This window comes from Schistocerca cancellata, chromosome 9, assembly GCF_023864275.1.
Source record: "Schistocerca cancellata isolate TAMUIC-IGC-003103 chromosome 9, iqSchCanc2.1, whole genome shotgun sequence".
Taxonomy (NCBI): Eukaryota; Metazoa; Arthropoda; class Insecta; order Orthoptera; family Acrididae; genus Schistocerca; species Schistocerca cancellata.
The window spans coordinates 193,131,834-193,159,766 of record NC_064634.1 but is presented as its reverse complement, the minus strand read 5'-3'; positions in this window follow the sequence as shown (position 1 = coordinate 193,159,766).

The following is a 27,933-nucleotide window of genomic DNA, read 5'->3' as shown; positions in this document are numbered from 1 at the left end:
ACTCATTAACCCAGCAATATATTGCGCACTATGATTTCACGTCTGTGCTACAAACTCATAAGTTACGAGGGTGAGTCCAATGAAAACCTTAAATTTGTAATAACAAATCGAAATTTCGTGTCGTTATCCTGTAAGTTGGTAAAAGTGCTACAAATAGCGTGCAGAATGGCCTGTTGGTGGCAGCATAGTGCAGATGCACACATACCGTCGTAGTATCAGTATAAAGATGGCCGCCCCACTTGCGACTTGCACCTGGGAAGAACAGCGTTCTGTTATTCGGTTTTTGCGTAGTGAAGGTGTGAAACCTATTGAAATTCATCGACGAATGAAGGTTCAGTACGGTGATGCATGTTTGTCACAGCGGCAAGTCTACAAATGGAGGAGGAAGCTCGCAAAAGGTGTGACTTCAGCGGAAGATGCCCTCGTCCAAGTCAGGCACGACGAGTTGTGACTCCACAGAACATTGCAGCAGTTGAAGCCATAGTGAAGGAAAACCGCGGAGTGGCACTGAATGACATTGCAGCATGTTTACAGATCAGCCATGGGTCAGCACACCACATTGTGCATGGTGTGCTCCAGTTTCACAAAGTGTCTGCAAGATGGGTGCCACGGCAGCTGACTCCTGAAATGAGAGAACGGCGTGTTGATGCTTGTGAAGAATGTCTTCGGCGCTTTGAAAGAGAAGGTGGTGGCTTCCTTGCAAGAATCGTTACTGCGGACGAAACCTGGGTTCACTTCCACCAACTGGAAACGAAGAGAGTGAGCAAGGAATGGAGCCATTCCTCATCAGCAAAACCCAAGAACTTTCCAACAGAACCATCAGCAGGGAAGGTTATGCTGACCTTTTTTTGGGAAGAAAAAGGCGTCATTTTGGAGCATTACATGCCTAGAGCGACCACTGTCACCAGTGCATCATACACAGATCTCGTAAAAAATCATCTGCGGCCTGCAATCAAATCAAAGCAACGTGGATTGCTGTCAGCAGATGTCCTTTTGCAACATGACAATGCAAGGCCCACACTGTCCGTATAATAGTTGCAACAATCACAGACCTGCGTTTTGAGTGTCTCTCTCATCCACCATACTCACCAGACGTTGCCCCAAGTGATTTCCGTATGTCTGGACCACTCAAAGACGCAATGGGAGGAAAGAAGTTCCGTTCTGATGAAGAGGTATGCACGCGGTGCACGAGTGGTTGCGCGGACTACCGAAAGAATTTTTTCTAAAGGAATTTATGCACTTTGTAAGCGCTGGAGGACTTGCATTGAGCGTGGGGGAGATTAAAAGTGATACAGCTTTGTACCACTTCTGCACAATAAATAATATTTAAAAACAGATTTAAGGTTTTCATTTGACTCACCCTCGTACATTTACTCTCTGGAAATTTCGATTAATGTTCCTGCAGAGGCCTTATTGCCGTACCAAGCATTTGTTCTTGTTTTTTTTTAGATAGTCATTAATGGTATAATAAAATGACAGTAAATTTTCTGATTTTGCGCTTGGTTTTAGACAGTAGTAATGGATTTACTGTTGTTTAATTTTAAATCGTTTCTGAGGCCGCAAACAAGCTAAGTTTGCCTCGCTATAAATCCACTCTTGTGTCCACGTTCTTCATTGCACATTTTGCAACAATTTTCAAAGTAAATAGTACGCTATTATATAAATACATAGATGAATGCTAGGGCGGCCATAAGATAGTCTGTAGGCGGGGCATCTAGACCTGGAGGCATGCAGTATTTTTAATGTTTTGGAAGACGAATGGCGACTTGTAACTAGCCATAAAAAGTTCCATTTCCGAACTTACTAAAAACCTGCGTAATACAGACTTTTAAATAATTTTCTTGAAAGAGGAACACCTGATTACACTATATTTTTTGCAGTCTCTCAGAGCTAAGGGGGATTGCCCCCTCCCTCTTTGCTCACTGGTATGGGTGCCCTTTCATGAATGGGAAGGACAGACAACAAAAACACAAAGGATGCATTCCTAAGAAAGCAGTGGCGGATATGGCTATGCTCTCTTGTGATGATGATTTAAGGCAGTTTTTTAAATAAAATTTCGACCAACCCAGAAGTAAGTACTGTACTGTCGAGAGATGTGTAACTTCTATTTCAACTGTAGGGAAGGTATTTTTATCTGGGAAGGCAAAATTTGGATTCACTGATGGAAGGATATACTTTTAGAGATTTGTTCAATGATTGATTTATTGTTCCACGATCAAAATATGTCTACCATGACTGGTCAGACGGAATGTCGCAACCTGCTGTTTTAAATGGAGAAATGCACCAGTAAAATACCAATAAGGGTGGTAGGTACGTTCATTTTGTTTCGGTCCTGTTTGGAAGTTGCTATATATGATTCATAGTTATCTTGAAAGAACTGCACGTAAACTTATAGTTTTATGAGGCATTTATTATGATGCTCTCAAGGATGTTTGTGCCTTACTGTTCAGAACTATACTGAAGAGCCAAAGAAACTGGTACACCTGCCCAATATCGTGTAGGGCCCCCACAAGCACGCAGAAGTGCCGAAACACGACGTGACATGGACTCAACTAATGTCTGAAGTAGTGCTGGAGGGAACTGACACCATGAATCCTTCAGGACTGTCCATAAAACCGTAAGAGTACGAGGGAATGGAGATCTCTTCTGAACAGCACGTTCAAGCCATCCCAAATATGCTCAATAATGTCGCCAGCGGAAGTGTTTAAACTCAAGAGAGTGTTCCTGGAGCTACTGTGTAACAATTCTGGATATGGGTTGTGTCACATTGTCCTGCTGGAATTGTCCAAATCTGTCGGAATGCACAATGAACATGAATGGATGCAGGTGATCAGGCAGGATGCTTACATACGTGTCACGTGTCAGAGTCGTATCTAGATGTATCAGGGGTCACACATCAATATCAGTGAGACTGTAAACGCCCCACATCATTACAGAGCCTCCACCAGTTTGAACAGTCCCCTACTGACATGCAGGGTCTATGGATTCATGACGTTGTCTCCATACCCGTACACGTCCATCCGCTCGATACAATTTGAAACGAGACTCGTCCGACCAGACAGCATGTTTACAATCATCAACAGTCCAATGTCGGAGTTGAAGCGCCCAGGCGAGGAGTACATTTTTGTGTCGTGCTGTCATCAAGGATATACGAGTGGACCTTCGGCTCCGAAAGCCCATATCGATGATGATTCGTTGAATGGTTTCCACACTGACACTTGTTGATAGCCAAGCACTGAAATCTGCAGCAATTTGCGGAAGGGTTGCATTTCTGTCACGTTAAACGATTCTGTTCAGTTCTCGTTGGTCCCGTTCTTGCAGGATTTTTTTGAGCCACAGCGATGTTGGAGATCTGATGTTGTACCGGGTCCTGATATTCACGGTACACTCGTGAAATGGTCTTACGGGAAAATCCCCACTTCATCGCAACGTCGGAGAAGTTGTGTCCCATCGCTCGTGCGCCGTTTATAACACCACGTTCAAAGTCATTTAAACCTCCATAACCTGCCATCGTAGCAGCAGTAACCGATCTAACAATTGCGCCAGACATTTGTTGCCTTATAGGCGTTGCCGATCGCAGCGTTGTACTCTTCCTCTTTACGTATCTCTGTATTTTCATACGCATGCCATGCCTATACCAGTTTCTTTGGCGCTTCAGTGTATGTACTGCTCTGTTCTGTGTTCGTCTTTATCCAGGTGGGCTGAGTGCGGCGATGACAATTATGCGATTATGTTTACAGTGCGTAATTGCAGGACACTAGAAAGATACTGGATTGTTATGAATGAAGCGCAGCTACCCATAGGAGCCCAGTGTGGGGCCGGCCGGGGTGGCCGAGCGGTTCTAGACGCTACAGTCTGGAACCGCGCGACCGCTACGGTCGCAGGTTCGAATCCTGCCTCGGGCATGGATGTGTGTGATGTCCTTAGGTTAGTTAGGTTTAAGTAGTTCTAAGTTCTAGCGGACTGATGACCTCAGATGTTAAGTCCCATAGTGCTCACAGCCATTTGAACCACCCCAGTGTGGGCTGTAATTATTATCGTATGGCAGCGAAACTTGGTAGACAAGCTAATGCGTTAATGGGGAACCGATTTACTCTTAAAAAATTGGTTCCAATTTTGGCCATCAGGTGTAAATATGGGGCTGTACAGCATCTCGTCGACATGTCCTGTGCTCATATTGAACAGATCGTGTTAGCGGCGGTTAATAATAAAATTAACATTATGCCTTTTCACTTGTTTGACCTATTCTTCCCAGGTTCCGTTCCTAGTCCATTACATACGGAAACATTTCTGGACGTCTTACTTGCATTCACAGCGCCAGATTTGCAACTGATGGCAAAATTGGAACTAATTATTTCCAGCTTAAAACCGTTCCGCCTTAGCGCATTAGAATATCTGCTACCATACGATAATTACGGCCCACACTGGACCTCCACGAGTAGCTTTGATTAGAACCACCCGGTATTAAATCCTTGCAAAACTAAATGGCATATACAGCCATGGAAATAAGTATTCATACGGTAGGTGGTGACAAACTACGATGGTGTGTTGGGACAGTAAATCACTCACAGCGCCGATACGAGTAAGTACGATGATGTAGCGTCAGATAACCACGTTCTTGGTAATGAAGCTTCCTGTATGCCATGAAACTATTCTGGGAAAATAAAATATGTTACATTCCGCACGGTCTACGACAGGGCAAAATGTATTCATACAGCCGACTACTTTCAACCAAACAAACAAACGGCTGACACAGCCCCGGAGTGCATGTCACACTTGTGTAGTCGTGTGGCGGCCGCGAAGCAACACGTCGGACGTGAGTACCGTGGAACGGCAGAATGGGCCGTAAGGGGAAGGAAACGACCATTGAGGAACGAAACAATATCTTCAACACAAGTCGTATGCCCAAATTGCGAACATCATAGGACGAAGCCGAGTGACTGTACAATCTATCATTAAGCGATATAAGGACAGACATGTAGTAATGAACAGTGAACGACACGGTCATCCACAGAAGCTTACAACAAGAGAGACCAGAATGCTACTAAGAATCATCAAGAAAAACCCGAAAACGACAGTGTCGGCACTATCCGCATATGTACATGACCACTTCCGAAAGGACATCACTCCAAGGGCAGTTCGAACCATTCTCAATCGTTCGGGCTACAGAGCCAGGGTCCCGAGACGAAAGCCCTACATCAGCAAAAAGAACAGGAAGTGGCGGATGGAATTCGCGAAACAGCATGTATCCAAGACAGCAGACTTCTGGGATACTGTATTGTTTAATGATGAAAGCAAATTTAATATCGTGCACAATGATGGTAGGATCTTGGTCTGGAGAACACCGAATGCAGACCTCGACAGAAACAACATTCAACCCACGGCGAAGCACGGAGGTGGTGGAGTGATGGTATGGGGCTGTATGTCAGCCTCCAGTGTCGAAACCTTAGTGCTTATGGAAGGTACCATGGACAGATTTGTGTATATGAATATTCTCAAACAGAACTTACAACTGAGTGTTGACGCCTTGGGTCTTCCTAGAAATTATTACTTCCAACAGGACAATGATCCCAAACATAAGGCGCAAATTGTCCGGCTGTGGTTGCTCTACAACACTCCACACATTCTTAAAACACGAGATCAGACTACGGACCTGAATCCCATCAAACACTTGTGGAGTGAGTTGGAAACACGAGTGAGAAAACACGACATCCGTAGTAAGGCCTCTTTGAAAGAGGCTCTCCTTCGAGAATGGGAAGGTATCACGTCGGAAACTACAAGAAAATTGGTCCATTCCATGCCACGGAGGTTGCGAGAAGTAATACATCGGAAGGGTATGCATACGAAGTATTAAACATGTTCTGGCTTTGTTAGAAGTGTCATTTTCTGTTGCTGTATGAATACTTAATTCCCAGCGCAGTACAGAACTTGGCAGACGTTTTTGTATTTTGTTTTGTAAAGGCCTGTTCATTCTCGTACTATATACCAGCATAGCTGCATTGCCGACTGGCCAATGTGTATGGTGCATATCCAATTAGTGTTTTTGGTTTCGTATTGTCAATAAAGGCAGTTTACTTTTCCACGCTCTAGTGTATGAACACTTATTTGTATTACTGTAGGCTATATACGCGATGAGCTAAAACATGGTCACCTCACTAACAGAGTGTCGTTACGACTTTGGAAAGCAGCGATTCTGTGTGATATAAATTTGGCAGGTTTCCGCAGGTGTGTGCTACCAGATGTCTACACGCAGTTCTCGTCAATTACGAGCCAGTTATTTGTGAGTGTGTAGCTAATGCCCGATAGCGTGCCAGATGTGCTTCCTCAGGTTCAGCTCAGGTGAATCTGGTGGCCAAGGCTTCAATGTCAGTACACTATTACGCTCCTCAAATCATTATATCACATTATGGCCTTGACACCAACAATTATCCTGTCAGATGTCGCTGCTGTCGGATAAGAAATCAAGCATGTAGGGAAGCAGATGGTCGGCCGTAATGTTCACGTAGTTCACAGCAGTCATGGTGCCTCCACAGGTTCCATGGAGCCCAGGCGAGTACCCTCATAACATAAAATACTACCCTCGCCGGCCAGCGTCTGTGGCATGGCGTACACTTCGCGCAGCCATTTAACTGAATGAGTCGCGTATCCGGACAAAACTACCGACCTGGTGTTACTAGCAACGTGATTTATCCGACCAACCAACACGTTTCCATTGAACCACACGATCCAGTATCGACGATTCCCTGCCCACAGTTATCGTAATTGACGATGAGATTGGATCATGTGTGACTTACACATTACTGGCCATTAAAATTGCTACACCAAGAAGAAATGCAGATGATAAACCGGTATTCATTAGAAAACATATTATACTAGAACTGACATGTGATTACATTTTCACGCAATTTTGGTGCATAAAGCACTCCGTCTTCAGGCCACAAGTGGCCCATCGGGACCATCCGACCGCCGAGTCATCCTCAGTTGAGAATGCGGATAGGAGGGGCGTGTGGTCAGCACACCGCTCTCCCGGTCGTTACGATGGTTTTCTTTGACCGGAACCGCTACTATTCGGTCGAGTAGCTCCTCAATTGGCATCACGAGGCTGAGTGCACCCCGAATTTTGGTGCATAGATCCTGAGAAATCAGTACACAGAACAACCACCTTTGGCCGTAATAACGGCCTTCATACGCCTGGGCATTGAGTCAAACAGAGCTTGGGTGGCGTGTACAGGTACACCTGCCCATGCAGCTTCAACACGATACCACAGTTCATCAAGAGTAGTGACTGGCGTATCGTGACTAGCCAGTTGCTCGGCCACCATTTTCCAGACGTTTTCAATTGGTGAGAGATCTGGAGAATGTGCTGGCCAGGGCAGCAGTAGAACATTTTCTGTATCCAGAAAGGCCCGTACAGGACCTGCAACATGCGGTCGTGCATTATCCTGCTGAAATGAAGGGTTTCGCAGGGATCGAATGAAAGGTAGAGCCACGGGTCGTAACACATCTGAAATGTAACGTCCACTGTTCAAAGTGCTGTCAATGCGAACAAGAAGTGACCGAGACGTGTAACCAATGGCACCCCATACCATCACGCCGGGTGATAAGCCAGTATGGCGATGACGAGTACACGCTTCCAATGTGCGTTCACCGCGATGTCGCCAAACACGGATGCGACCATCGTGATGCTGTAAACGGAACCTGGATTCATCCAAAAAAATTACGTTTTGCCATTCGTGCACCCAGGTTCGTCGTTGAGTACACCATCGCAGGCGCTCCTGTCTGTGACGCAGCGTCAAGGGTAACCGAAGCCATGGTCTCCGAGTTGATAGTCGATGCTGCTGCAAACGTCGTCGAACTGTTCGTGCAGATGGTTGTTGTCTTGCAAACGTCCCCATCTGTTGACTCAGGGATCGAGACGTGGCTGCACCATCCGTTATAGCCACGCGGATAAGATGCCTGTCATCTCGACTGCTAGTGATACGAGGCCGTTGGGATCCAGCACGGCGTTCCGTATTACCCTCCTGAACCCACCGATTACATATTCTGCTAACAGTCATTGGATCTCGACCAACGCGAGCAGCAATTTCGCGATACGATAAACCGCAATCGAGTTACGCTTCGATCCGATATTTATCAAAGTCGGAAACGTGATGGTACGCATTTCTCCTCCTTACACGAGGCATCACATCAATGTTTCACCAGGCTCGCCGGTCAACTGCTATTTGTGACTGAGAAATCTGCTGGAAACTTTCCTCATGTCAGCACGTTGTAGGTGTCGCCACCGGCGCCAACCTTGTGTGAATGCTCTGAAAAGCTAATTATTTGCGTATCACAGCATCGTCTTCCTGTTGGTTAAATTTCGCGTCTGTAGCACGTCGTCTTCGTGGTGTAGATATTTTAATGGCCAGTAGTGTAGTTATCTTGTAACAGATTTGATGACCTATGTTGCAAGTCCATTGCTTTATATATTGACTGAGGCGTTGCCTAAGTTCCGATACCTCAATCGGTAAAAACGGAACCTTTGTAGGATGTATACCTTATTTTTTTATTTGATAAAACAGAAATTACACCCACCTCTCCTACTGACATTATGAAAATAATAAATTCACTCAAAAGTAAAAGCCCACATGGAATTGATGGAATTTTCAACAGAATACTAAAAGCTTATTCCCAACAGATGAGTAACACTCTCAGCCACATGTGTAATAGCTCGCTCAGAATTGGCATTTTTCCAGATAGACTGAAATATGCTATTGTTAAACTATTGCATAAAAAAGAGGATAGGTCTGAATCTAACAACTACCTTTCAATCTCACTTCTAACAGCTTTATTCAAATACAAATTTGTAAAAATGAAGTACTAACAAAGTGCCAGTTTAGTTTTCAGAATAACTTTCCAACAGAAAATGCTATATATGCTTTCACTGATCAAGTATTAAATGCTCTGAATAACCAAACACCACTCATTGGGATTTTTTCTGATCTCAGAAAAGCTTTTAACTGTGCATCATGAAATTCTTCTAGAGAAGCTTAAATATTGTGGTATGAGTGGGACAGTGTACTAATGGTTTAATTCATATTTAACTGGAAAAGCACAGATAGTTGAAATTAACAGTACCCCTGAAACTGGGCAGGTATCACGAATAGTGTCCCATAGGGTTCAGTCTTGGTCCCTTATTGTTCTTGATATATATTAATGATTTGCCACTCTGTATTCATGAAGATGCAAAGTTAGTTCTTTTCACTGATGATACCCACCAAACAAACAAGAACTGAATGAGGAAATTGTAAATAATGACTTTCAGAAAATAATTAAATGGTTTTCTGCAAATGAATTCTCACTACATTTTGGGAAAACACAGTATACACAATTATGTACAGTAAATGGCATAACATCATTAATAAATATAGAATTTGAATAAAAGTCTGTCGCTAAAACAGAATGTTCAAAATTTCTTGGTGCTTACATTGATGAGAAACTGAATTGTGAGAAACATATTGATGATCTGACCAAACTGTTGCGTTCAGGTATTTATGCTATTAGGGTTACTGCAAATTTTGGTAATAAACGTATCAGTAAATTAGCCTACTATACCAATTATCATTCCCTCCTTTCCGCACAGAAGAGTGTAATCAGAATAATAGCTGGAGCCCACCCGAGATCACCTTGCAGACATTTATTTAAGGAATTCGGGATATTCACAGTAACTTCGCAGTACATACATCCACTTATGAAATTTTTTATTAATAACCCATCCCATTTCAAAAATAATAGCGAACTGCATATCTACAACAGTAGAAGAAAGGATGATCTTCACTATTGTGGGTTAAATCTGACTTTGGAAAAGAAATAGGTGAATTATGGTACCACAAAAATCTTTGGTCATTTATCAAAAAGCATTAAAGGTCTGACAGACAGCCAATCAACATTTAAAAACAAATTAAAAGAATTTCTATATGACGACTCTTTCTACTTAATAGATGAATTTTTAGACGTGAAAAAGTGACACGTTCCACATTATTACGAAACGCCGTATTCATGATCTGTGGAACAAGTATTAATGTCATGCATTTCTCTGTGGCATACAGTATTAGGTTTGTAAAGACTGGTCGGCCTTTATAACAACGTACTTTTCTAAATTAGTTACTTCTGTAAGAGCCTCCTTGTAACGAAATTAGGTAAGGATTCATGTACAATCACAGTAATGTCGTAACTGTAAGTATATAAAAAGTTTATATGGCGACCCCGATTGCATTTGAACATGTTAAAACGTGAATAAATATTCTATTCTATTCAAGATGGGAACACGTAATGGTTGGGTGCTAATAATTGCTAATACAAGGTTTAAGTATCATGAAGAAGATTGTACACGTGGAAGAGATCTGGAGAGACTGGAAAGTTCCAGATTGATTATGTAATAGTAATACAGAGATGTCCGGAACCAGATTTTAAATCATACGAGTAAGACATTTCCAGGGGCAGATGTGGACTTTGACCAAAATTTATTGGTTATGAACTATAGATTATAGCTGAAAAAATTGCAACAAGATAGGAAATTAAGGAGGTGGGACCTAGATACGTTGAAGGAACCAGAGGGCGTTGAGAGCGTCAGATGGAGCATTATGCAACGGTTGATTAGAACAGGGGAAGGAATACTGTACGAGACAAATGGGTGGCTTCGAAAGATGAAATATTGAAGGCAGCAGATGGTTAAATAGGTAAAAAGAAAAGACCTAGTAGAAATCCTTGGATATCACAGGACATATTGAATTAAACTGATGAAAAGAGACAGTATAAAAATGCAGCGAATGAAGCAGGCGAAAGGAAATCCAAACGTCTAAAAAGTGAAAGTGACAGGGAGTGCAAAATGGCTAAGCAGGAATGTCTAGATGACAAAAGTAAGGACATAGAAGCATATGTAACTAGAGGAAAGATAGATATCCTCTGCAGGAAGAAGCAGCTGTGTGAATGCCAAGACCTTTGATAGAACACAATTTCAAAACAAAGAAGAGAAAGCTGAAAGGTGGAAGGAGTATACAGGGAGCTACACAAGGGAGATGAACGTGAAGGCAAATTATAGAAATGGAAGATGAAGTGGGAAACATGATATGCGAGAATAATTTGACAGAACTCTGTAAGATCTAAGTCGAACAAGGCCTCGGGAGTAGACGAAATTCCGTCAGAACTACTAATAGCCTCGAGAGAGCCAACAATGGCAAAACTCTTCCACCTGGTGTGCAAGATGTATGAGACAGGCGAAATACGCTCAGATTTCAAGGAGAGTATAACAATTCCAATTATAAAGGAAGTTAACGAACTATCAGTTTAATAAGTCATGATTGCAAAATACTAACACGAATTCTTTAGAGGAAAATGGAGAAACTCTTAGGATTAGATCTCGGGGGGAGATCAGTCTGGATTCCGAAGAAATGAGCAAACAATACTACCCTTCAACTTCTCGTAGAAGATGGTTTACGAAAAGGCAAACCTACATTTACAGGATTTTTAGACTAAGAGAAACTTTTGAACAATGTTGACTGGAATACTCTCTTTGAAATTCTGTAGGGAGTAGGAGTAAAATTCACCGAGCGAAAGGCTACTCACAACTTCAATAGAAACCAGACGGGGGTTGTAAGAGTCGATGGTCATGAAAGGGGAGCAGTGGTTGAGAGGCAGTGTTACAGGGTCCTAGCTTATGCTTGATGTTAATTCAGTCTGTAGCGTACATTGAGCAAGCGTAACGGAAAACAAAGGAAAATTTGGAGTAGGAATTAAAGACAGCGGAGAATAAATAAAGAACTTTTAGGTTTGCCGATGGCATTATTATTCTGCCAGAGACAGCAAAGAAACTGGAAGAGAATGGACAGTGTTTGGAAAGGAGGATACAAAATGAACATCAACAAAATCAAAACAAGGGTAATGGAATGTAGTCGAATTAAATCAGGTGATGCTAAGGTAATCAGATTAGTAAACGAGAGAAAGAAGTAGATGGGTTTTGCTATTTTGGCAGCAAAATAACTGATGATGGCCGAAGCAGAGAGGATGTAAAATGTAGACTGGCAAGAAACACGTTTTTGGAGATAACATCCGTAGAAATCGAAAGGTCTCTTGATAACAGGAGAAAGAGATAAAACGAAAGTCAGCATCTTCTTCAACAATACACAAATGACGCAAGTTGACCGACAAAAATATAGTGAGATAATTATTGACGACAAGTTCAGATTCAAAGACAACACGTCACTGATCGATGTACAAAATTAGCACAGGCAGCCCGACTCGTCTGGCAATTCGACTCTGAGGTTCTAACAATCATCTGCAGAGGAGAAATATTATTTTTCTTGCCGTATGCCTCACCAGTATGAATTAATGCTCTAACAAGACAATACAACTGTAAGTACGAACTAGCAGAACGATTAATTAATATCAGTGTCATCGAAGTCTACAGAACAGTGTGGATCTAAACGGTATGTATTCTATCGCATTAGCAGCAATAATGATTAAAACCAAAGAAACAGTGACTGAATAAATAAATAGAAACAAAACTAGAAAAACTAGACACGCATCAGAAACAGCAAAAATTGTCGTTATCAGGGTGATATTGTCGTCGTTAGCGAAAGTAATAATAGGAGGCATTGCTTGGTGGAAGTATTCACTGAGGCGAGTAAAACTGAATAAGTAGTTTGGTAAGGAATTAAATTTCAATGAATGAGCAACCACCTTACCTAAATGCACATAACTTTTAAAGTGAATTTTAAAGCAATGAAGGAGAACTGTTTGCAACTGTAAAACTTGTCGACAAATGTAACATATTAGATGCCCTTCCAAACAACACCATTAATACCCACCAATAATAAAACTGCACTATATTCATTGAGGAATCCAGAACTTTTCTTTAAGGTAAGCAGTTAAAAAAAAAGAATAAAATGCAAGTTTTAAATGTGCAATTGTCTTTCTGGCGAATTCGTTGATTACCAGAACTCACATTTGAGCTGCCGCAGGAGATCCTTTCCACTTCATAAATGCGTGAAGTTTGCAAGCCGTTCTTGAGTTTGTGAATTACATACACAGTTTTTTATCTTTTTTATAGCTGGAAAGCTTCTATAAAATGAGTCCCTGGATGCAGGAATAGTGAAAATAAGATGAGAAAGTTTTTCTGTTTCACAGTATTCCATTTGGCGATAAAATTCAGAATAGCAACAACACTTTCATAATGCATTTTTCCAGGATTATACTGTGTACCTAATCACGATCTATGATCTTAAACAGGAAAAGAAAACAAGGAAATGACACAAGGCAATCTTTTATTCACTGTGTAAGTTCTGGGTAACATTGTTCAAATTGATCCAAATTAGGTGCCTCTAAAGGTACCAAAAATAACAAGTCCATGGTACTGAATCTATATTGTAACTGCCCATTCACCGTGACCGAAATCTTTCATTAGATTCTCACAACGTTTGGCTCGAAACTGAGCGCAGGTTTTTGCTCTGAACAATTAGTTATTGGTTCATTCATATGTTGGCCAGGATTGACTCTTTCCGAAATTCTTTCAAATGCATCACGTTTAGCCTTCAATCATTTATTAATACATTAATTTTTCTTATACATTAGCCAATGTTATAAGCTCAGGCTCGCATAATTATTTAATTTTTGGTACAGGTTTCTGCTGCACCATTGATTTATTTAATCGTAGTGATTACCTAGTTACACGACGAGCTCGTTTCGGCGTTTTGCCATTATCCAGCGTACCTGTGCTGATGGTACTTCTGTAAGAAGTGCAACGGTGTTCCATACGTCTGTGTTAGTTTCTATGTCTACGTGTGCCACATTATGCTCATGTCTTAGCTGGGCGGTCCATAATGCATCTTGAAGCGTAAGTATCAATTACTTTTGTATTATCTTATGCTCACTTTTATTTGTGTGATCTCTGTCGCACTATTCTTGGTAGCTATATGACGGCTCCGACTCCAGAGATGCTATATGTTCACTATGGAAGTTATACTTCGCGGAAAGTCAGTGATTACGTTTACTTTTCAGAGAAGTAGTTTGTGGTTTTACGTAAATAATAAGAGTTCTATTGTTGTGCTTGTCGTAATAATTTACTCTTTTTCTTTTATAATGTCAGTAAAATTTTCCAAATGGTTTTAAACGTAAAATATACAAGTCTCGGGCGGCATTTAACGCATGCCCAGCTTGCGCTAGAGGTCTGGCTATATTGTGGCCTGAACTTCGTGAATGTGCAGGACGGCGGATATTTATTTTGGAGGGTACGCCTTCGCATACTGGAGAGTCGCTACTTCCAACTGGCCTTGCAGTACTGGGTCGTACATTGGAATTCGCCCAGACCTGTTTCTTGCTGCCATGCTTGGTAGATGTGGTTACGTACACTGTCCTTAATTTTCCCAGGCTCAACGCAATAATAAAGAGTGAACACCATGTATTGTGTACAGTAAAGCGTCAACCGCAGTTCGTGAAAACGTCTGAGCTTTTTCTACAGAGTTTAGTTTGGTGTTCTTACCGTAAGATGGTCTGGCTTATACCACTAACAATTACTTTGGCCGATGCCCCTAACAGTAGTAAGAACGTGCCCGAGTTACACACTGATTCAGTTGTAAGAGGGCTATCATTTTACCTGATTCTGTTTCGTGAGAACCTGATCAAGGAAGACCTGCTTTTATCTGCATTGTCGGTATGAATTTATTTTACTGCAAGAAGCTGACCATCAGAGAAAGAAGAAGGAGAAAGACAGTAGTGAACGGCCTCGCTATTAAAAACTAAGGGAAGTGTGGCGGAACAAAGCTGAATTGGAATATGGGCTATTTCATATTTTTTTCTGAATGATAGCTGCAGATTTCAGTACAGACTCGACTTCCTTTTCCATGCTGTGCATATTATTTTCCAACTCACTTATTTCTCTTCAACTGTCTAATCTTTTGAATTGGTTTTTATAATCGCAGTTTGTCGGGCCCCGTAAACATTCCTGTTCACTATGAAACTATCAGCTTTAATGCTGTCTTCGTGCTCCACTTCATATTCCAGTATTAAACACGATAAATACATACCCATTCAAAGACACAGGAAATCACTACTGAACCAACGAACATTCGACCCGGCGTCCGCACTATGAGGGGAATCCCAATAGCAACCCATTGCTAACGCTTTGGTGTCGCCGCAGGCTGTCCAAACCGCACTCAACGCCAACCGCTTCCTTGGTTCTGATTTGGCGCCCGTACACTAAGCACATCTCAGCCAATGAAGCGGTTGTTTGTCATTTTGTGGACTACTGTGTGCACGCCTTTATTCAAAATGTGCGGAACGAGTACGTGAAGTTCCCGCCTTACTAGACTGCACGCTACCGTACACATTATTTTGACGTCACTTCTGAGTAAGCATTGAGTGTCGTGAGCACGTCCCTCGCTTTGACAGCTACAGATGTGCGTGTTTCCGAGATGGCGTTGCATTGTTTATGGCTACGGTGAGGGTGGCAACACTGAGGCAGCGAGATACTCGTATTTTGGTGCAACTGTCTCGTGTGATTGTTTATGTTGAGAATAAAATCCAACAAACATTATTCCAAGGTTTTGTTGTTTTTCAGATGCTTTAACGTGTCAGTTTTAGGTGAGGGATGATTTGAACTGTGCTTGCGTGAGATACCGGAGGAGATGGTACGACACTCCCAACCTCTGCGAACAATTAGGCTGTGTCTGTTACTGAATGATTTGTACGCTCCTCGTTGCTCTTTACCTTTTATTTGGAAATTCTGGAAATTTGTGGTAAGGTCAAATGGGACCAAACTGCTGAGGTCATCGGTCCCTAAGCTTTTTTTTTTTTTTTGGTCATCAGTCTCCTAACTGGTTTGATGCCGCCCGCCACAAATTCCTCTCCTGTGCTAACCTCTTCATCTCAGAGTAGGAGTTGCAACCTACGTCCTCAGTTATTTTCTGGATGTATTCCAATCTCTGTCTTCCTCTCCTGTTTTTGCCCTCTACAGCTTCCTCTAGTACCATGGAAGTCATTCCCTCATCTACATCTACATCTACATACATACTCCGCAAACCACCATACGGTGCGTGGCGGAGGGTACCTCGTACCACAACTAGCATCTTCTCTCCCTGTTCCACTCCCAAACAGAACGAGGGAAAAATGACTGCCTATATGCCTCTGTATGAGCCCTAATCTCTCTTATCTTTGTGGTCTTTCCGCGAAATATAAGTTGGCGGCAGTAAAATTGTACTGCAGTCAGCCTCAAATGCTGGTTCTCTGAATTTCCTCAGTAGCGATTCTCGAAAAGAACGCCTCCTTTCCTCCAGAGACTCCCATCCGAGTTCCTGAAGCATTACCGTAACACTCGCGTGATAATCAAACCTACCAGTAACAAATCTAGCAGCCCGCCTCTGAATTGCTTCTATGTCCTCCCTCAATACGACCTGATAGGGATCCCAAACGCTCGAGCAGTACTCAAGAATAGGTCGTATTAGTGTTTTGTAAGCGGTCTCCATTATAGATGAACCACATCTTTCCAACATTCTACCAATGAACCACAACTGCCATTACATGCTTGTCCCACTTCATATCGCTCTGCAATGTTACGCCCAAATATTTAATCGACGTGACTGTGTCAAGCGCTACACTACTAATGGAGTATTCAAACATTGCAGGATTCTTTTTCCTATTCATCTGGATTAATTTACATTTATCTATATTTAGAGTTAGCTGCCATTCTTTACACCAATCACAAATCCTGTCCAAGTCATCTTGTATCCTCCTACAGTCACTCAACGACAACACCTTCCGGTACACCACAGCATCATCAGCAAACAGCCGCACATTGCTATCCACCCTATCCAAAAGATCATTTATGTAGATACAAAACAACAGCGGACCTGCCACACTTCCCTGGGGCACTCCAGATGATACCCTCACCTCCGGTGAACACTCACCATCGAGGACAACGTACTGGGTTCTATTACTTAAGAAGTCTTCGAGCCACTCACATACTTGGGAACCAATCCCATATGCTCGTACCTTAGTTAGGAGTCTGCAGTGGGGCACCGAGTCAAACGCTTTCCGGAAGTCAAGGAATATGGCATCCGTCTGATACCCTTATCCATGGTTCGCAAGATATCATGTGAAAAAGGGCGAGTTGCGTTTCGCAGGAGCGATGCTTACTAAAGCCGTGCTGATGCATGGATAGCAACTTCTCTGTCTCAAGGAAATTCATTATATTCGAACTGAGAATATGTTCGAGAATCCTGCAACAAACCGATGTTAAGGATATTGGTCTGTAATTTTGAGGATCCGTCCTTCTACCCTTCTTATATACAGGCGTCATCTGCGATTTTTTCCAGTCGCTCGGGACTTTACGTTGGGCAAGAGATTCGCGAAAAAAGCAAGCTAAGTAAGGAGCCAATGCAGTAGAGTACTCTTTGTAAAACCGAATCGGAATCCCATCAGGACCTGGCGATTTATTTATTTTCAACCCATTCATCTGCTTCACAACCCCAGGGATGTCTATCAGATTCCTCCATACAGGAATCTGTACGAGACTCAAACGGCGGTATGTTTGTACGGTCCTCCTGAGTGAAAGATTTCTCAAATGCTAAATTTAAAATTTCAGCTTTCGTTTTGCTGTCTTCCGTTGCCAGGCCAGACTAATCAGTGAGTGATAATGTCTTAACAGATGTCCTATTACCCTGTCCCTTCTCCTTATCAGTGTTTTCCACAAATTCCTTTCCTCTCCTATTCTGCGTAGAACTTCCTCATTCCTTACCTTATCAGTACACCTAATTTTCAACGTTCGTCTATAGCACCACATCTCAAATCCTTAGATTCTCTTCTGTTCCGGTTTTCCTACAGTCCATGTTTCACTACCATATAATGCTGTACTTCAGACGTACATTTTCAGAAATTTCTTCCTCAAATTAAGGCCGATATTTGATATTAGTAGATTTATCTTGGCCAAGAATGCCCTTTTTGCCATTTCTAGTCTGCTTTTGATGTCCTCCTTGCTCCGTCCATCATTGGTTATTTTACTGCCTAGGTAGCAGAATTCCTTAACTTGTTCTACTTCATGACCATCAATCCTGATGTTAAGTTTCTCGATATTCTCATTTCTACTACTTCTCAGTACCTTCGCCTTTCTTCGATTTACTCTCAATCTATGTTCTGTACTCATTAGACTGTTCATTCCGTTCAGCAGATGATGTAATTCTTCTTCACTTTCACTCAGGATAGCAATGTTATCAGCGAATCGTATCATCGGTAGCCTTTCACCTTGATTTTTAATTCCACTCTGAACCTTTCTTTTATTGCCATCATTGCTTCCTCGATGTACAGATTGAACAGTAGGGGCGATAGGCTACATCCTTGTCTTACACCCTTTTTAATACGAGCACTTCGTTCTTAGTCGTCTACTCTTATTATTCCCTCTTGGGTCTTGTACATATCGGATATGAACCGTCTCTCCCTATAGCTTCCCATACTTTTCTCAGGATTTCGATCATCTTGCACCATTTTACATTGTCGTACGCTTTTTCCAGGTCGACAAATCCTATGAACGTGTCTTGATTTTTCTTTAGTCTTGCTTCCATTATTAACCGAAACGTCAGAATTGCCTCTCTCGTGCCTTTAGCTTTCCTAAAGCCAAACCGATCGTCATCTACCGCATCCTCAGTTTTCTTTTCCATTCATCTGTATATTATTCTTGTAAGCAACTTTCATTCATGAGCTGTTAAGCCGATTGTGCGGTAATTCTCGGATTTGTCAGTTCTTGCAGTCTTCGGAATTGTGTGGATGATACTTTTCCAAAAGTCAGACGGTATGTCGCCAGACTCATACATTCTATACACCAAAGTGAATAGTTTTTTTGTTGCCACTTCCCCCAATGGTTTTATAAATTCTGATGGAATGTTATCTATCCCTTCTGCCTTATTTAATCTGAAGTCCTCCAAAGATCTTTCAAATTCTGATTCTAATACTGGATCCCCTATCTCTTTTAAATTGACTCCTGTTTCTTCTTCTGTCACATCAGACAAATCTTTCTCCTCATAGAGGCTTTCAGTGTATTCTTTCCACCTATCCGCTCTCTCCTCTGCATTTAGCAGTGGAATTCGCGTTGCACTCTTAATGCTATCACCCTTGCTTTTAATGTCACAGTAGGTTGTTTTGACTTTCCTGTATGCTGAGCCTGTCCTCCAGACAATCATTTCTTTTTCGATGTCTTCACATTTTTCCTGCAACCATTTCGTCTTGGCTTCCCTGCACTTCCTATTTATCTAATTCCTCAGCGATTTGTATTTCTCTGTTCCTGAGTTTCCCTGAATATTTTTGTACTTCCTCCTTTCATCGATGAATTGAAGTATTTCTTATGTTACCCATGGTTTCTAGAAGTTACTTTCTTTGTATTTACGTTTTCCTTCCCAACTTCAGTGATGGCCCTTTTTAGAGATGTCCATTCCTCTTCAACTGTACTGCCTATTGAGCTATTCCTTATTGCTGTACCTATAGCCTTAGATAACCTCAAGCGTATCTCGTCATTGCTTAGTGCTTCCGTATCCCACTTCTTTGCGTATTGATTCTTCCTGACTAATGTCTTAAATTTCAGCCTACTCTTCATTACTACTATATGTTGATCTGAGTCTATGTCTGTTCCTGGTTACGCCTTACAATCCGGTATCTGAGTTCGAATTCTCTGTCTGTCTATGATGTAATCTAAGTGGCATTTTCCCGTATCACCCGACCTTTTCTAAGTATACCTCCTCTTATGAATCTTGAACAGAGTATTCGCTATTGCCAGATGAAACTTGTTACAGAACTCAATTACTCTTTCTCCTCTCTTATTCCTTGCCCCAAGCCCATATTCTCCTGTAATCTTTTCTTCTACTCCTTCCCCGACAACTGCATTCCAGTCTCGCATGACTATTAGATTTTCATATGCCTTTATATGCTGTATTAACTTTTCAATATCCTCATACACTTTCACTATCTCTCCATCTTCAGCTTGCGACGTCGGCATGTATACCTGAACTATCGTTGTCGGTGTTGGTTTGCTACCGATTCTGATAAGAGCAACCCTATCACTGGACTGTTCACAGTAACACACTCTCTGCCCTACCTTCCTATTCATAACTAATCCTACTCCCGTTATACTGCTTCTGATGCTGTTAACATTACCCTATACTCATCTGACCAGAAATCCTTGTCTCCTTTCCACTTCATTTAACTGACCCCTACTACATCTAGACTGAGCCTTTGCATTTCCTTTTTGAGATTTTCTAGTTTCCCTACCAAGTTCAAGCTTCTGACATTCCACGCCCTGACTCGTAGAACGTTATGCTTCCGTTGATTATTGAATCTTTTTCTCGTGGTAACCTCCCCCTTGGCAATCCCCTCCCGGAGATGGAATGGGTGACTATTCCGGAAACTTTTGCCAATGGAGAGATCATCATGACACTTCTGTACCTATTCCTGAAGAAAAGGGGTCTTAACAGTCGGATAGTCAGATAAGGTATACATCCTACAAAGGTTCCGTTTTTACCGATTGAGGTTTCGGAACTTAGGCAACGCCTCAGTCAACATATAAAGCAGTGGACTTGCAACATTTGTCAACAAATCTGTTACAAGATAACTACACTACTGGCCATTAAAATATCTACACCACGATGATGACGTGCTACAGACGCGAAATTTAACCGACAGGAAGAAGATGCTGTGATATGCAAATGATTAGCTTTTCAGAGCATTCACACAAGGTTGGCGCCGGTGACGACACCTACAACGTGCTGACATGAGGAAAGTTTCCAACAGATTTCTCATTCACAAATGCCTCGTGTAAGGAGGAGAAATGCGTACCATCACGTTTCCGACTTTGATAAAGGTCGGATTGTAGCCTAACGCGATTGCGGTTTATCGTATCGCGACATTGCTGCTCGCGTTGGTCGAGATCTAATGACTGTTAGCAGAATATGGAATCGGTGGGTTCAGGAGGGTAATACGGAACGCCGTGCTGGATCCCAACGGCCTCGTATGACTAGCAGTCGAGATGACAGGCATCTTATCCGCATGGCTATAACGGATCGTGCAGCAACGTCTCGATCCCTGAGTCAACAGATGGGGACGTTTGCAAGACGAACAACCATCTGCACGAACAGTTCGACGACGTTTGCAGCAGCACGGACTATCAGCTCGGAGACCATGGCTTCGGTTACCCTTGACGCTGCAGCACAGACCGGAGCGCCTGCGATGGTGTACTCAACGAGGAACCTGGGTGCGAGAATGGCAAAACGTCATATTTTCAGATGAATCCAGGTTCTGTTTACAGCATCGTGATGGTCGCATCCGTGTTTGGCGACATCGCGGTGAATGCACATTGGAAGCGTGTATTCTTCATTGCCATATTGCCGTATCACTCGGCGTGATGGTATGGGGTGCCATTGTATACACGTTTCGGTCACCTCTTGTTCGCATTGACGGCACTTTGAACAGTGGACGTTACATTTCAGATGTGTTACGACCCGTAGCTCTACCCTTTATTCGATCCCTGCGGAACCCTACATTTCAGCAGGATAATGCATGACCGCATGTTGCAGGTCCTGTACGAACCTTTCTGGATACAGAAAATGTTCGACTGCTGCCCTGGCCAGCACATTCTCCAGATTTCTCATCAATTGAAAACGTCTGGTCAATGGTGGCCGAGAAACCGGCTCGTGACAATACGCCAGTCACTCTTGATGAACTTTGGTATCGTGTTGAAGCTGCATGGGCAGCTGTACCTGTACACGCCATCCAAGCTCTGTTTGACTCAATGCCCAGGCGTATGAAGGCCGTTATTACGGCCAGAGGTGGTTGCTCAGGGTACTGAGTCTCTTGGATCTATGCACCCAAATTGCTTGAAAATGTAATCACATGTTAGTTCTAGAATAATATATTTGTCCAATGAATACCCGTTTGTCATCTGCATTTCTTATTGGTGTAGCAAATTTAATGGCCAGTAGTGTATATCTAAAACAGATCTGCGTTAGGGAATGTAAGTTACTAGCAGACGCCCGAATTAGCGCCGTTTAAGGTAAAATACAGGTATATCTCAGTTTCAACTGCTGTTCTGCGCTGTTTCAGATATTTTCTATGGGATTAAGGTCGGATTATTTAATGGGTCAGTCGCTGATCGACAGAGTGCCTGACTGTTCGTCAAACAAGGATCACATGTCTACAGCACTGTGAACATCGCTTTTGTCATCATGGAAGACTGGAGCGTCTACAGACACTCATCATGAAGATGTACACTGAGGTGACAAAAAAATCGTGGGATAGCGATGTGCGCATATAAATGCGTACAAAAGGTATAGCCGGCCGCCGTGGCCGAGCGGTTCTAGGTGCTTCAGTCCAGAACCGCTCTACTGCTACTTTCGCTACCGACATTTCACGTTAAGTCACATCCAATGAAAGTCTGTAACGCAACCATCTGTGTGGCGTGCTTGTAATTATGTATTATTTATATTTTAGGACAATTAACCTATAAAAAAACGCACCACAAGTTGTAATGAAAGCATGAAAAGCGTCTGAAGATGAATCAGAACGATTCGAAACCGGTAACGGTACCCTTTGAATAAAGGAACTGTTAATAAATTTGTGGCTGGTTGCCGTTCAACACCATAAACGAAACATATGCCTATTCAAAAAAGCAGATATAAATTCACTTGACGCCTTCCTGAGAGACAATCTCCACTCCTTCCAAATCAGTGATATAAATGTAGACCAGATGTGGCTTGAATTCAATGAAACAGTATCGGCAGCAATTGAGAGATTTATACAAAATAAGCTAACAAACGACGGAGCTGATCCTCCTTGGCACACAAAACGGGTCAGAACACTTGTTGCAGACACAACGAAACCAACATGCCAGATTCAAACAGTCGCAAAATCCCCAAGGTTGGCGATGTTTTACAGAAGCTTAAATATAGCGCGGTCTTCATAGCGAGATGCTTATAATCGTTTCCACAGCGAAACTTTTGTCTCGAGACCTCGCAGAAAATGCAAAGAGATTCTAGTCGTATGTGAAGTATGTTAGTGACAAGAAAGAATCAATGCCTTCTCTGCACGAAAGCAATGAAGATACCACCGAAGACAGTGCTGCCAAAGCAGAGTTACTAAACACAGCCTTCCGAAATGCTTTCACAAAAAAAGACGAAATAAATATTCCAGAATTCGAACCAAGAACACCTGCCAACATGAATACCGTTGAAGTAAATATCGTCGGAGTAGTGAAGCAACTTAAATCACTTAATAAAGGCAAGTCTTCTGGTCCAGACTATATACCAATTAGGTTCCTTTCAGAGTATCCAAGTTAACAGTCAATTGTACATTGAGAGAAGACACTATCATTCGGAATTGTGTCAAGTGAAAAGTTGCAGGTTTAGGGACAGTAAAAAATTCATGGACATTCCTGTGGACATGGATTCTTTCCAAGTAAAGTACTTCAGATTGTTTAAAGTTTAATAAAGTGATCTAATATTTTGTGTGTGTTGTAATATCCACTCGACCTGCACCACATGTAACTCCAGGCTTGGTAGAGCGCAACACAAGCCGACGCGAATGTCTCAAGTAGTTTTTTCATCAGGCACTACAAACCGCAGCTGTAAGTTGAAAATAGTGTGTTCAACGAAACTTTCTATTTTTTCTTTTGTTTTGTTTTCTGTAAGTCTCCAACTGGTCTTTGCTAACTTTCTACAACAACGTTCCATAGTCAGTATCGATATGTAAAGTCTGAAACACTGCAGGGCAGCGTGTTTACCTGTGTTTATTTCCGCCAACCAGATAACTAGCAGTTAGTCGGGCCATGCTTGCGAATAAATCTGAAGAGAACTTTGCACCAGGGGATGGAGTGTGGTACCTCAGAAGCGATAGCTGCAGCTCAGAGATAAGGTGAGATCATTTCGCCTATTCGCAGTGTTTGCTAATAAAGAAGGTTTCGGGTCACTTCATTCGTGTGATATTCGTATCGCACTGTTTATTTTGCAGTCGTACCACCTGCTGAACTTGTGATGAGTTACGAAGGTGAACTGGTATTAGGCGCGAGATATTACAGAAGTTGAAGGACTTTTTGCTATTCGTGCGTGCGTGCGTGTGTATGTCTGTGTGCGCTAATCATGTTGTGGTCTTTCAGTCATAAGAATTACGCACTTAATTTCATCATTATCTCCCGGTATTTTGAATGTTCCGAGCTTTGCTAGGAATCGCGTATTAAAAACTCGAATATTTGTGATTGGCAGAATTTCGACTTATGTTCCAAGTGTATTGTGAATCCCACAAGGTTTATGTTCAACGTTTTTTTGGCTTGAAGACAAATTTGGATAATTCATTTAAATTTGCTATTACTCATTTCTGCGTACCTAATTCGTTTACTGAATATTTACACGAATTTGTGGAGCATTCTTTGGCTGGCACCATCTTATGCGCACTTGTTGCAAGCACTTACCTCTATCCAGTGGTTACAAATAGTGCAGGTAATGAAATAACTCAGTTCGTGATGATGATGATGATGATTGGTGTTTTAGGGCGCACAACAGCGAGGTTATCAGCGCCCGCTCAGTTCGTATACAGTTTTTCACATAAATAGTGATAAGAAACCTGTTGGTTGCAAGTAAGAATTTCAGGGTATAAAAGGTAAATTTTGAACCTGGTTCCTAAATGAAAATTTGCAGTGGCAGATTTTTCTGTAGTATGTATGTGTGTGTGTGTGTGTGTGTGTGTGTGTGTGTGTGTGTGTGTGTGCGTGTGAAAGTGCGTTGGTTGGCTGATTTGAGAGAGGAGAGCAAACAACGAGGTCATCGAACCCTTCAGATTGGAGAAGGAACAGACCCGGCATTTGCCTGAAGCGATTTGTGGAAATCACGGAAAACCTAAATCAGGATAGCCGGACGAGGGGTTTTAACCATCGTCCTCCCGAATACGAGTCCACTGTGCTATCTACTGCGCCACATGTGTGTGTGTGTGTGGTTGTTAATGTCTCCATGAAATAATTTGCACGGAGCATCATGCTGATGCCTTCAGTATTTCGTAATAGTCCATACAATTTCAGTCTTTCACTTGCGGAGAGACCTGGCAGGAAAGAGCACTTTGCAAAAGAGCGCTATTACTAGGAGTAAGGAACGACGAGTGAGAACTCTTGCATTCTACTCCTCTTCTCATGTACATATGTGGAATTCTGATTAGTCAGACACCTTTTTTAAAAAATAATATTGCGTTTTAGTGGGTTTGTATATGATTGGTAGGCGAAGACCACGTATCAGAGTCATAATCTAACTGGAGGACATTGTAAGAGGTCCATGGTTAAAGAATTTGTTGCTAGCGCACTCGAGCAGATGTAATTTCGATGGATTGCTCACGCGCTGCCTGCGATGTGTAAACTATATGAGAATCTCAGACCAGAGAGCAGTGTTGTCAGCAGTAGGAACTGTGTATCAGTTGTAGTAATAGTAGCTAGTAGAGATGGGCAAACTGAAACACATAACTGTTTCGAAACAAATGAAACAATACAATGTAATGTTTCGAAACGCTGTTTCGAAACAGTGAAACAGTTTGTGTTTTGTAATAGTACTGGAGGCGGGAACAAACTGCAGAAACAACGGATACGCTACTGGGATTCCCAAATTTCGTTAGTATGGATAATATATACCCGGCCTGCTAATATTCATGCACACATTGTGGAGAATAGGCACATTGACTATAGACTCATGAATAAAGCCACATAAATCGAAAAAATAACGAAATATAAGAGAAAAAATTTTTGTCCCTCAAGGTGTTTCAAATCATTACTATAAATCCACCATGCTTCCCAGCCCTTCCCGTTCACCATTACATCATTTATGATCCGTCAATCACATTGCTTGAAAGTACATCCAATTTACGTATATGTCTAAAAACTGCCACTCTACGCCTTTTCTAATTCAAAATGTTGTAGATTTACTTGAGTTTTTTTAATGTGATTACTGTACATGAACAGAGAAGCATATTTTATAGGAGATGTGTAATTTAACTGAATGTTTTTCACATTTTTATTATTTTGAATGCGAATAGTGTGCTTTATTTTATTGTTTGTTAGTGTTTATAAAGCATATATTACGCCATTTCGGAATAGAGCAGTCAATTAGAAACGAAACTTTATTTTCGGAAATCTTAAGCATCATGCTGTTGTGTGTCAAAAAGATTTCGACACTCTTGAAAGAGTTTGATGAAGTAGTATGTTAAACGTATTTCCGTATCTGTGCCGTGGCCGAATCTCGTCCGAGACAAAGTGAAATGAAGCATCACTGTTTCGATACAGTTAGTCCGTCCAAGTACAAGTGGACTGAAACAGCGTTGTTTTGAAACAACGATACAGTTTCTGTGGCTGGCTCGAGATCGAATCTGGTCCCGTTATCCGACACAGTGCGGAATGAAACACCACTGTTTCGAAACAGTGAAACATAGCAGTTTCGAAACAGTGAAACAGTTCCACGTATCGATACACTGTATCGAAACATAGAAACAGTGGCCACGTCTAGTAGCTAGCAGTCGTGTGTGTGGAGTTGGCTGGGCAGGTCGTGGAAGCGATGGCGGTGCCTGAGCGTTGTAGTATAAGGTAAAAGCAGCCTCGCGCGTATGTATATTGTTATATCAAGTCCCATGTAAATGCTTTTAAAAAGAAATCTCTTAATAATAATCTTTCTTATAAAAATTAACTTTTGACAATCATTCAACTCAATTGAAAGATTTTACTAATTTCTCCAATCCATGGTCATCCTGATTATTGCAAAGAAAAATCAGTTGTTTCTTTGTATGCATGACAAATCTATCGGCCAGCATTACACTGAGCTGTGCCAAAAAAATTTCTTATAGGAGCAGATATATACGGGTTATCCGGCGACCTTATTGAGGTAAGAATTTTCTATTTATTCGGAATGATCTTTCAGGGCCATGACGTATCACTGCTGACGTCCAAAATTTACCAGTTTAAATTGACAGTCAATTATTGAAAGGTTATAAGTCAGCCACATTTTTTTTATTGAGAGATTAGTCACATTTTATTATTGATAGATTACGCAATTTATTTATTGGTAGGTTACACTAAATGTCAATGCCATAATTACATTTTTTACTGTTGGGAGGTTATTATAAATATTATTTATCTGTGAGGAGGTTACACTGAATGTGAATGAATTTTATATTTATTTTCTTTTACTGTGTGGAGGTTACACTTGGCGACCCTGCCAGGATCGTATTTTCTTTGCGAATTTCTGAGAAGTAGTCAGTTATATATCTGCTCTTATTTACTCTATTGTTAAAGGTAGTTTGCATCTGGTGCAACGCATTTACTAATTTGTCACTCTTTCTTTCACAGATCATCGGCAATTTATTGCTCTTTGTTGCCACTGCATTTGTTCCATTCTTGCTTTGTCTTTGTTTGATTTCGTGCTTATCTTCGACTTGTGAAAATGCCGCGAAAAATTGCTAACAGTACATCGCGATCTGTAATGAGTGAAAAAGCCGACTTAACTAATTTGACCGATAATAGTAGCGACATTCAGTGTCATAGTGATAATCCTCTAATTACAGATAATCAATGCATGCTGACCACCAGTAATGATTTTATTTCAAATGATGAACAAACAAATCCAATTATGTTAACGACAATTGATGACGCGGCATGTTCCGTTACAATGAACGCTGCCCAGTTTGACACACCTGACTTGCAAAATTTACACAGTGAACAGATAAATGTTTCTGACGAAGATGAACAATGTAGTCAAAATATGTCAGATTTATTTGATTCCGATGTAGTGACCAACAGTGCACATCCAATTGGCAAACCTTTTCAAGAATCAGAGAATAACCGAATGGTTAAACAAAACGTGACAGCACAGAGAATAGAGTGGATAATGTTGGCATGGATCAAGTTAT